The sequence below is a fragment of the Pollicipes pollicipes genome, unplaced genomic scaffold, assembly GCF_011947565.3.
Source record: "Pollicipes pollicipes isolate AB1234 unplaced genomic scaffold, Ppol_2.1 Scaffold_4075;HRSCAF=4795_pilon_pilon_pilon, whole genome shotgun sequence".
In the NCBI taxonomy this organism is placed as follows: Eukaryota; Metazoa; Arthropoda; class Thecostraca; order Pollicipedomorpha; family Pollicipedidae; genus Pollicipes; species Pollicipes pollicipes.
Genome location: NW_023596427.1, coordinates 1 through 11,767, shown reverse-complemented (window position 1 = coordinate 11,767; position 11,767 = coordinate 1). Strand labels below are relative to the sequence as shown.

General features: G+C 49.6%; 1 long non-coding RNA gene across 1 annotated transcript; it reads left to right on the top strand.

Moving 5' to 3' along the window:
* The first annotated feature begins 6,068 nt into the window (after positions 1 to 6,068).
* LOC119094824 (uncharacterized) lies at positions 6,069 to 10,329 on the top strand. Its single transcript, XR_005093817.1, has 4 exons — positions 6,069 to 6,492; positions 6,943 to 7,068; positions 7,515 to 7,631; positions 10,272 to 10,329. It is a non-coding gene; the product is annotated as an uncharacterized LOC119094824 (long non-coding RNA).
* Positions 10,330 to 11,767: the final 1,438 nt, after the last annotated feature.

Here is an 11,767-nt window from a genome sequence, read left to right as displayed (position 1 = left end):
GTCCCTGACAGGTTGACGCCAGCCATCGGAACTGACGGGACCACGCCCATGCGCGGTGCTCAATGAGCTCACCCACACAGGTGAGGAGCCAGAGTCTTGGCACAAGGGGGAGGGGCACAGAGGTGACAAAGTCAACGGGACCACGGTCCCTGCCAGGATGATGCAAGCCACCGGAACTGTGGTCCCTGACAAGATTACGCCAGCCACCGGAACCGTAGTCCCTGACAAGATTACGCCAGCCACCGGAACCGTGGTCCCTGACAGGATGACGTCAGTCACCGGGACCGCTGGTTCAGCTCATCGACGATGTTCTCCTGGTCACCGTGGAACTGGGAGGCACGGCTCACCTTCTCCTCGAGCTCCTTGACCATTTGTTTCGGTCACCAATGTGTTCCTCCAGCTAACGAACTCTTGTCACCGACGCTTCTGTTTTGTGAAACTGAAGGGGTGCAGTTGCACGCCTCTCTTGCATATCGAAAAGTGAGATCTGCGTACCAAGTGCCATAATGTACCTAGGTAATTTGTGGTGTATGTATTTATGCCTTCACAAACATAGTGTCCGCAATAAATGTGGCAACCACAATCCGTCTAAACACAAGCTTCCTGCACACCAAAACTTCAGCAATAGGACATGTGCATTCCAGCTCATGCAACACCAAACAAAAACACTCCTCCACGCATCAGTTTCAAAAATGATCCTCAACATTTCCCAACATACGTTAAGGCAGACGCCCTCCTGTTGAAAGTGCCTTGGGTCGCTCATTGTCTTGCCCACACATTGAAGTTTGCTGTGCTTCTGGGAACACTGTTCCAAGCTTTTTTGCCTCTGAAGGGAAAACAGCCTTAACCAGCCTCAGTTCAAATAAGTGGTAGATGAAACGCCCGTAATTGCAATGGCATGCGTCACGCAGGTTTAGTAGAAAACGTTGCTGGTTGAGCTGCCTCTTCAGTGATCACGCGATTATACGTATTTGCCCATACGCGGTGCTCAATGAGCTCACCTACACAGGTGCGCGACCAGAGTCTTGGCACAAGGGGAAGGGGCACAAAGTTGACAAAGTGCTCTCTCGGGTGATGAAACGCCCCCCTGCCCAAAAAGTCACCAGGTATGCCTCGCTTGATTCCATGGGGTATCATTTTTTAGTTGTATTATAATATTTTCCTTTTATAATAAAACATGTGTCAAGAGGTGTTGAGACATATAATTGTGTGCGTACTTTAAAGCGAATACACGGAAGAAGCGAAGTGTTAAATGATTGCGTAAGATAAACCACCCGCACCATTTATTTCACAACTGTTCAGTTGACTCCTAAGCCAATAGCTTTCCGGGGTTGTGCCAGATTTTTTTCAGGCAGTTACAGAGACATTGTGAACGTAGATGATATAACAAAGACCGCAGATAAAAATGGGGTCAGAAAGTTGTACTGACTTTGCCAAACCCAGGGTTGTCTAGGAATGCTCAACCTTTGCTCAGAATGGAGTGGTGGAAGAACTACAAAATTTGCCTCTGACCATGCGCGCTCGTACGCTCACGCTTCGACTAAGCCTCCTAACAAAATCCCGATGCAAGGCGTTGCAGTTTCCGTAGACCGCGCGGCATCGGCCCTGTGGCTGACGTTGCGTGGCGGCTAGTAAGCGAACGAAAACGAAAACGTTTGGAAAACATTATCCTTGAACTTGCTTCAGGATGCCGCTTCATGCGTTTGGAAGGTGGCCCGTGGGTGTGCTCGTGTTGGCATTTTCAAATTTCGATCTCGTTTTGATCTGTTTCATTGTGCCCTGAGGAAACCCCTGAACATTCCCGGGCAAGGAACCAGTGGGTAGAACACTAGGGGCCCCCGGTCAGAGGCCCAAGTGTCATTCCGTTTCAGTGCGGGACGCCAGCCGGCTACTATGCTGGCGACACGGGAGCAGGGTCCGCAGGGCGGCACGAAAGCTCTCAGAGGGATCGGTCACACATTGGTCACCTATCTGACGCCGGAGCCCCCTGGCCCGGGCATTTGGCCCCGGGTAGACGCAAGGGCCCTGACTGATGTAAAAATATCCCTTTTCGCCACAGGTGTCACGTAATTGGCACAGAGACACCACTTCAGCATAACTGATCTCTGGCTGAAATAGGATGGACAGCTTCGCGTTCGGCGTTGGCTCCGTCGACTAACACCGGGCCTTCCATTGCCTTATTGTGGACTCATCGCAAACTCTCACATCACTTTTATTATCAGAGGGCCCAGACCAACGAAACAGGTCCTCTAGCCTTTGGGGGCCCCGTCACTGCCCACTGTTCAGCAAATCTCCCTGCCCCGATCAGGAGCTCCCTGGGGCCTTGAAAGAGTCTCTATGTCAGCTCACCGAGACCACCACATACCGAAAAGACGCTTCAGCGTCGGTCTGGGGCCCCGGGGTCCCTTTTTCCAAACAGGGGCAGGGCCACGATCTTGCCGTCAAATACGTGCAGTGCAGCGTGCCTTCACCCGACCTCGCCGTCCAGTGCAGTGAGCCTCACCTGACGTCGTCGTCAAATACAGCGTGTCTGGTCTGACCTCGTCGTTCAGTGCAGCGTGCCCCACTTGAACTCGTCCAGTGCAGCGTTGCCCTCACCTAACCTCGTCGTCCAATGCAGCGTGGCCTCACCTGAACTCGTCTCGTCCAGCACAGAGTGCCTCACCTGACCTCGTCAGCCAGTACAGCGTGCCTCATCTGAACTCGTCGTCCTGTACAGTGTGCCTCATCTGAACTCGTCGTCCTGTGTAGTGTGTCTCACCTGAACTCGTCGTCCTGTGTAGTGTGCCTCACCTGAACTCGCTGTCGCGGCCGCAGGGGATTTCTGCTGACGGCCCCGAAGGTGTTCATAGCCAACACCGCAGAACGCTTCTGTTTGACGTTCTTCAACCTGCGTGGCGAGGTCAGTGTGTCCGTTTACCTGCTGCCCAAGAAGAACAGCACCGTCGACAACAGTGTGGCGCAGCTCTCCCGCATCTTCGACGTCAACGGGCCCGGTGAGTTGTGTGCATCTGGTGCTGGGGAGACTAAGTATGGTCTGGTGACGGGGTCTGTCCGCGTCCTGTCGTGTGGTGCTGGGGAAGCTAGGTGTGGTCTGGTGACGTGGTCTGTCTGCGGTCTACCGTCTGGTGCTGGGGAGACTAGGTATGGTCTGGTGACGGGGTCTGTCTGCGGTCTACCGTCTGGTGCTGGGGAAGCTAGGTGTGGTCTGGTGACGGGGTCTGTCTGCGGTCTACCGTCTGGTGCTGGGGAGACTAGGCATGGTCTGGCGACGTGGTCTGTCCGCGGTCTACCGTCTGGTGCTGGGGAGACTAGGTATGGTCTGGTGACGGGGTCTGTCTGCGGTCTACCGTCTGGTGCTGGGGAGACTAGGTATGGTCTGGCGACGTGGTCTGTCCGCGGTCTACCGTCTGGTGCTGGGGAGACTAGGTATGGTCTGGCGACGTGGTCTGTCCGCGGTCTACCGTCTGGTGCTGGGGAGACTAGGTATGGTCTGGTGACGTGGTCTGTCCGCGGTCTACCGTCTGGTGCTGGGGAGACCAGGTATGGTGTGGTGACGGGGTCTATCTGCGGTCTACCATCTGGTGCTGGGGAGGCTAGGTATGGTCTGTTGACGTGGTCTACCTGCAGTCTACCGTCTGTTGCTGGGGAGACTAGGTATGGTCTGTTGACGTGGTCTACCTGCGGTCTACCGTCTGTTGCTGGGGAGACTAGGTATGGTCTGGTGACGTGGTCTATCTGCGGTCTACCATCTGGTGCTGGGGAGGCTAGGTATGGTCTGGTGACGTGGTCTGTCTGCGCCTTGCTGTGTGTTTCAGGTAGCACGACGCACGTCGTTGCGCACGTGTTATGGAGCGCCGCTGACAACAGTGCTCTCATGACACCCACCGGCATTGGAATCCGACGCTGTCGGGCACTTGTCTTTCCAGCATGTTCACCATAACCGAGCTCTTTCACGTTCTTCTGGTTTTGCGTTTTGCTAATCATGACTTGAGATGCTTTGCGTCGATCCTTGCTGAGAAAGCACCCTGTCGCCGCCTCGAGCTTACAAGCATTAGTGAATCAATGACCTTGAAGGTGGATACTTACCGAAAAAATATCCGAACCTGCAATCAGTTCATGAACGCTGCGCTGCATTGTGTCAGCATCACCCACGCCCCACATGTCCACATCGTGTGGGATGAGCACTTGCGGGACATCAACACAATCACCCTCCGTCATGAAGGGCGAACTCATCAGAGAATTCACCACGCTAGTGCAAGACGTGCAGAAGAGCACAGCTGAGGCTGACCGGGCGTTGACCATCTCCCAAACGAAGGCATAGCCTATCAATCGGGCCGCGAGCCTCTGGAATGAGCAGCTGCGAACCTCTGGAATGAGCAAGCCGCAAACCTCTGGAATGAGCAGCCGCGAACCTCTGGAATGAGCAAGCCGCAAACCTCTGGAACGAGCAGCCGCAAATCTCTGGAACGAGCAGCCGCAAACCTCTGGAACGAGCCGCCTCGAACCTCTGGAATGAGCAGCCGCGAACCTCTGGAATAAGCAGCCGTGAACCTCTGGAATGAGAAGCCGCGAACCTCTAGAGCGAGCGGCAGGACGCGCAGCAATCGATGATGTGAGATCAGCAATCTGACATAGGCGCGCGCCTTTTCGTTAAGTCAATGGCTCACCGCGCAGCCTGTTCTAGATGTCTCGGCGCAGGCTCGGCATAATGACGAGCCGGGGTGGGCTCACCAGATGCCCGTTGTCGAGAGTGGGGCAGTCACGCTGGTCGAGAACGGACGTAGCAGCTGGGCGAGACCGGATTTGTGTTGCGAGAATCCTCCCGGGCAGCGTCCTAGATAACAAGTGGCGTGCCCTGTAGCTGCAAGATTCCGCTCTCCCCATCTGAATGGCCTAAATGCTGTCCTTGGAATCAGACTGCGGCTTTTGATGCGCTGCATCCTGCTCAGCGCCCTGGTCGTCCGCCGTGGAGGCGTTGACAACCAAGTGGGAGAGAGCGTAAGTGCGACGCCCCCTCAGGCCGCCGCTAGCTTGCCATGACGCTTACCGGACAAGCAGCTGATCATGAAGCTGGCGGCTTGACGTCGGAGACTCAAGCATCAGTTGCAGTCGCGGTTTTTATGTTGGTCAGAGCGTTGCTGTTGAGCAGTGGCGGGATGAACAGGTGGTGATTAGTGCCGACCTTGAGGAAGTGGAGGACAGCAAGGAGGCATTTGGGTCCACTCAAGTGATGATCAGGATCTCCAGCTCAGTAGTCGAGTATTTGATTTGGCGTCAGACTGAGACCTCACAGGTTGGTGCAAGCTTTCCAATGTTTCCGAGTGAAATGGTGTTACCCTTGTCACTAGCCAACAATCAACAGTTTGAAATTTGTTGACGCGGTTCAGAGAAGTCGATTTGCCGGAGGCAGAACGCAGTGACTGGTCACTGCGTTCCAGACTCCAATGCTACATGTTCTCTCAATCTCTGGCAAATCAAGAACGCCGCGCCGAGTGTCGTGCTTTTTATTGCAAGCTGACTTTTAAAGTTAGGTTTTACGTGGCCAGCACTCAGTTTTAGTACTAGTATATTCCACAACCCGTTCTAAGCGGCTGTTTATTCGCTATTGTTAAATTACATATTTTGAAATAACAAAACAAACAGCACGAAGCAAAATGCGGTAATAAGACACACGATACCTGATGCGAAGTATTAGTATCACGGATGGAATAATTGAGCTGGCGCCAGAGTCTACCGTGCTGGTGTGCTCACAGCATCTCAGTTAATTCTCCTGACGTCATCAGGCGTAATTGAATCCCGTTAAGTACTGTATGGTGTCTGGCTGTCAACTGTGTACGCGTCACAACCAGATACTCTCTTTGGAATTCATAACACAGTTATCTCTCTTGGAATCTCAACAGTTCCAGGGAGCAAATTCTGGTTATGACGGAATTTGCTCCCTGCATCCAAATATGCGTGCCAAGGATCCAAAGGTGCAAACAGGCACTGTTTTGACAATATTTTCTTAGTTTGTTGGGTAGCACTGTCTTGCCAGTGTCCGCTTGTAAAAAAGGGCAAATAAGAAGAGTTCCAAACTCCTGATGCTCTATGCAAGATATTTGAATGTCGGAAGGTATTTTAGGCATCAAGTTCCACGGATTCGCTTGATCCGAGCTTGATTTGCTTCTGTCATGCGGTTTCCGTCTGTGAGGTGCATCGAACATCACGGCTTGTCGTGGGTCTGACCACGGTCTCCGTTCCTACCGGCTCTTTCCGGCAAAACGGTGCAGAGAAACACACAATCTTGGCTTAGAAGTCATCGTTCTTTTTGTTGACGATGTGACGTAATTGTTTTTACGTTTACCCTTTTTTGGAGCGAACGAGGCTCATTGTGTTTCAGATGACGACAATGTCTGCTTCGACTTTACCGTGCCGAAGAAAGTGCCGACATATGCGTTTCTACGCGCAACTGTTCGTTCTGGATTATTTTGGTCGACACAGCAGTTTAAGGTACGGGAAAATCTGAAAACGTTCGGGACTGTTTGCAACAAAACACGGCCCCGCATGTGAAAAAGATATATTTGAGCGCGTCTGAGTGTACATGTAAGTGAGCGTATCTCTTATTTGTTAATGGCTTATGGTCAGATTTATCTTAGCGTCCACACCTTGCATGCAGATATCACAGATCACACGTAGTACTGATGCGCGCTCCTCAAGTTTTGGGGTGCTGCGTCAGACACACAAAACCGTGCTAGGTGTAAAGAAGCTCATGGTTTATCCTGTCGGAAGGTAAACTTGGTCCACTGTGCATAGCGTCATTCGCTCGGCGCAACTGAGTGTAAAGGCCTATCTGGCAATTCATATGAATGACCAACTTATCTGAGTGTGGTAGCAAGTTTTGTCATTGACCACCGGCGACGTGATCGAGCTTGCCGAAATGCTGCACATCGTCTTCCACAGCTTCGTCTGCTGCCCTACACGCTGGTGACGCTGGTTCAGACCGACAAGTCCAAGTACAAGGCCGGCGATCTGGTGCAGTTCCGCGTGGTGACGCTCAAGAGTGATCTCACTGCCATGGAGGAGGTGGTGAGTATACCGAGAGCGATCCTCCGGGACACTGAATATGCGCTAACCCGGAAGATAGCCTCATAGTTCACATGGAGCTCCCGATCGCAGTTTATTCGAGGGATGTGTGGCGTGTTGGCAGCTTTCTTACCTTACTCCCCACGCGGCTGACGGAATGGGACGGTTCAGAGTTGTGTCAGATGACCTCGGTGACCTCGACAAGTTTGAGGTGACAATATGCCCGTGGGAGGGGAAAAAACGAAAACTCAGTAGCATGCCTTCTTCTTCTACGTGTCTTGGAAAAGTTACCGCATTAAAGGGTTATTTTGATGTGGATGTGGTGGGAAAATCACCCCCACTGCCCCTCCTCCCCATAGGTAAAGCTGTACAACTACACGACTGCGCGTACAGGTAAAGCCGCACGACTTTAGGATAATGTTTCACATCTGTCTCTCCCGACCGTTCAGGTGGACCAGATCTTCATCACAACACCAGGCGGTACAAGACTGGCGCAGTTCGACAAGGTCGCCACGCGGTCCGGCATCATTCAGAAGAAGTTCCAGCTGACAGAAGAGCCTCCCCTTGTGAGTGCCTATTTACACGACCCACAAACCGCGGTCATACAGAGAGAAAGGTAATCCTGAACCCACAAACCGCGGGCGTACACACGGAAAAGTAATCACGGCCTATAGACTACCACAGCTGGTGTCATAGGCACCAACGCCCGCGACGGCTTTAGCATGTAAGGTTAGAAATGGCAGTGAGTCGATTCGAGCTCACACATCCGTTCGCGTAACGAAAAATAGCGAGTTCCGTCGACGGTTCAAACCACTCGACACTTGCGTTTAATCAGCATAAGGGAGCCACACTGCCTTGAACGAATTCAAAATAACACCGGTTGAAAAACGTGACCCCAAATAAGCGCGTCACCTTTATTAACGAAATGACACAGGCAACGGTGGGTCGGCTCGTACCCTGCACTTTATCAACACTGACAGTCTTGTGACGGTCACGGCATGACATAAGGCCGTTGATAAGTCGTGAGGCAGGGTACCGTACACTCAGCTGCTTACCTGCCCACCGGCTTACCACCGGTGACCCAACTATCACATCTGACTCGCCAACATGTAAATTCCACATAGATACCGTCTCAATAGACACTTCCAGTTCTCTAAACACGGGCTGCGACCTGCATCATTAGGGGCAACAGCAGCGTTATCTCGAGCTTACCGCACCTGTCAAAGTAGCGCATCTTTTGTTAAAATTTTAGCACCATTCTCACACCTCGTCTGTTGGTGCCAAATGGGTGATCGTAGGGTTTCAGAATATTTCAATCAACACATCGAGTGGTCGCTGTTCACATTTTATCTCAGGGCGTTTGGTTTGTTTCCCCTCGAAATAGTCCCAGGCACTGCACTCGAATTCATCGAGCATTCAGGAGCCAACTAGCGTGGTAAATCTGCACCCTGGATGGTTGTTAAGGTTTTCACTGAATGGCTGCCAGTCTTGACACTTTTCAAAGCATTCCGCTAATTGTAATTAGCCATGTGCCGTCAGCAAACGCAAGGGTTTTTAAAAACTTCAACTAGCGTGACGTACTCTCCCAAACCAGTACCCAATGAAACCTACGCTGCTTTTTCCTTGCGATGGAAATTATCACGTCATTGTTGTTGCTAAATATCTTGCGTTCTATTTATGGTCCACTTCGCTGCAAGTGGGGAGCTCATGGTGCACCACAAATGTCGAATATTGGTATCTGTTTGTAGGCAAAGGTCAGTTTTACAGTCGATTAAACACTTCAAAGTTGGTCGGTTTATGCTCTTTCAGTTTACACAGAATGTGCGTTGCTTCATAGTTTTTTTTCCAAAAAAGAAGTTTTTTTACGCCTTCAGTGCTTCCGTAACGTATCATGCAAACGCTGCTATCAAAGAGAACGTTTCTCTTTTAAATATATTGAAGCAAGCATCAGATATGATAAAATTAGCTTACTCATAATTTTTGGTATAATCATGAATGAAAGACTGCTCTAGACGACTAAGCTTCTTTTTTCGTAAACATTCTACTCAATGCGTCACCGTTTGGTAATAATGAAATATTTGAATGACGTTAAGATGCTGTCAAACTAGTCGCGCGAAATTACGACCCTAGTACTCCTTTATAGTGCTTTAAACTAGCCGAGGCAATAGTATCAAGACAAAATATGTGGTCAAAATATGATATATGTAACCATAAAGCCAATAATAAATAGCCGAGTTTAAGCCGCTGAGTCAAATAACAGTATGCGTTCGTGATTTCGCTCTTTCCAAAGTGTTCTCACATATTTATCCATGAGTTTGAAAGGAATGCTCCACATTTGAACATATTAGAACAAGCATTACATATCATGAAATGAGCTAACTTATGTTTATATCTGGTGCTATGCCTTTAAGAGGAAAAGACTGTTCTAGGCAACACAATTTTCCTATCAAGTAGATATGTTTAATGATACGTCCTTCTTTCATTGCATCATAGAACATTCGTACAACAGCATCCACTCGTAGTTCTTCGATCTTCCGGGAGATGGCAGCATGAGCCGGCGGTCTTCGCTGAGCCAAATTTGTCATATGCTCGTATTCTGGGTCTTTCTCGTGGTGCTGTTGCACATTTGTCCATGAGTTTACGATGCTTACTCGTATTCATGTACTCGATTGTAGTACTTTTCTTAAGTTATTCGATTACAAGTCTTATTGCTGCAACAATTGTGAACACCGTATAACTTCTTGTATTATGTAGCACAAAACGTAACTCGTGTTCGACTCCTGCATAGCTTGCACGACATTAGTTGATGGCCAATTGGCACGGTGATGTCGGAAAATCTTACTCACGAACGCCAGACATGAACAACTGGATAATTTTTTTTCTGACCTTGCACGCTGCATCGCCAGTGTAACGACGGAATATGAATTACGTCTTTATGGACGTCATCTATGCCTGGCTAACCTTGGTATAAATTCCACCAAATAGTCTGCACATCTCCGCGGGCGGGGCACCTCAGAAGCTAAAGGATTTTAGGGTCTTAGAGAAGACATGGCACTGGCCTACGCCAAATGGTCTTTAAGATGGTTATGTCAGTTCAAAACCCCATGTAATAGGTATCGCCACAGTGTGCCACACACGTGAAACATTGCACCGATGCACTCCAGCGAGATGTTTCACTGTCGTTACCCTGCCGCAACCACTTACAGGGCAGATGGACCATCCACGTAAAAAGGAGGGACAGAATCGTGAGACAGCCGTTCGAGGGTGGAGGAGTACGTGCTGCCCCCGCTTCGAAGTCACCATCACCGGTCCCAAATACATCACCCGTGGAGCCAACACCGTTATACTCTTAAAGTCTGCGCCACGTGAGTTCCTGGCTGCACCATAACGTGCAAGCAAAGGGCCGTTGCTACTGTTTGCCGCCCGAATCTTGCCACCCATATTTAGTGATGGTGCTGCTGTATGATCGTAGCAGGAGATGGTTTGTTGGCATGGTTGTGGGTAACCTAGTCACGCAGTCTTTTTAAAAGCGTGTCTAATATGTTTTCAACAAACAAAACAAAACAAACAACAAAAACCGACAGTGGTGGCCTACAGGAACACCGAAGCTGAATGCAGGCAGATGCCGAGTGAAAGAAAATAACCAAATGTATATACACAAATATTTATGTTCAATCACAACTCATGGTGTGAAATTCAGTCACGCCTTAATTGCAATTTGAATCATGAATATGACACATATTTGCGTTACTCAATAATCAAATAAAGCAACAGAAACAAACGTTTCAAAAGTGAAAGAGACAAGAAACCAAATTACCTAGATGATGACATGACAGGCATATCAAACGGCATCAGCGTTTGCAATCTGTTAAACCAGTCGAAACAAGAGATGAGGTGCCAGCCTGTGAGGCAGCCTAATGTTTTGCAATCTGCGGTTGTAAGTCAGATCATTTAATAACACTTTCCAAGATTGGGGATGTTACATGCTACTATACATGCAGGGGTGGGTTTCTTCTGCGAGGCATATTAGACATTGTTCAGCATGCGCCCGGATGGATGGTCAGTTTGAAACCCCGATGGTTTGGCAAAATTAATTTCGAACATGGCAGGGAGGCCTACCTAGCTTTGCATAGCTTTGGTAAATTGAATAACACAACAGATCTTTCGGCATGCCAAATAAACGTACCTTGTAAAGGCACTGACATAAGGTAGGTCAAGGTCTGGCCGTGGATATCAGCAAAGGCAAATTCCAGGAACTCGTTCAATCTGAGCCGTACAAAGGTGTTTATCGAAACCAAAGTCTCTTAGATAGCTTCTTAGGCAGTAAAACAGTTTAATGCAGAATTACATTAGAAGTTCATTGACGTAGGGTCAGGTATGAAGGTCGGGCCAAAGTTATAATCATCACGCTTTTTTACTAAGGGGCGTGCCTTATGGCGTGGAGTTCAGACCACGGAGAGCCATCAATGCAAAAGGTTCGCATAAAATCGTAATGAAGACACTTAATGCATGTGTAGTTGCCCAGCCAATCAGAGCTTTGAAGCCTTTGCTTATGTGGCTAGCGTCCGCCCCCGCAGACATGCTCGTGCCATTTTAGAATAAAGTATTATTTTAGTCCCACGTACCACTAAAGTGATACCGATAAGTGCATTCCCTTTGCCAGTGTTTATTAACAATGACTCAGCCCATGCATCTGTGCCTG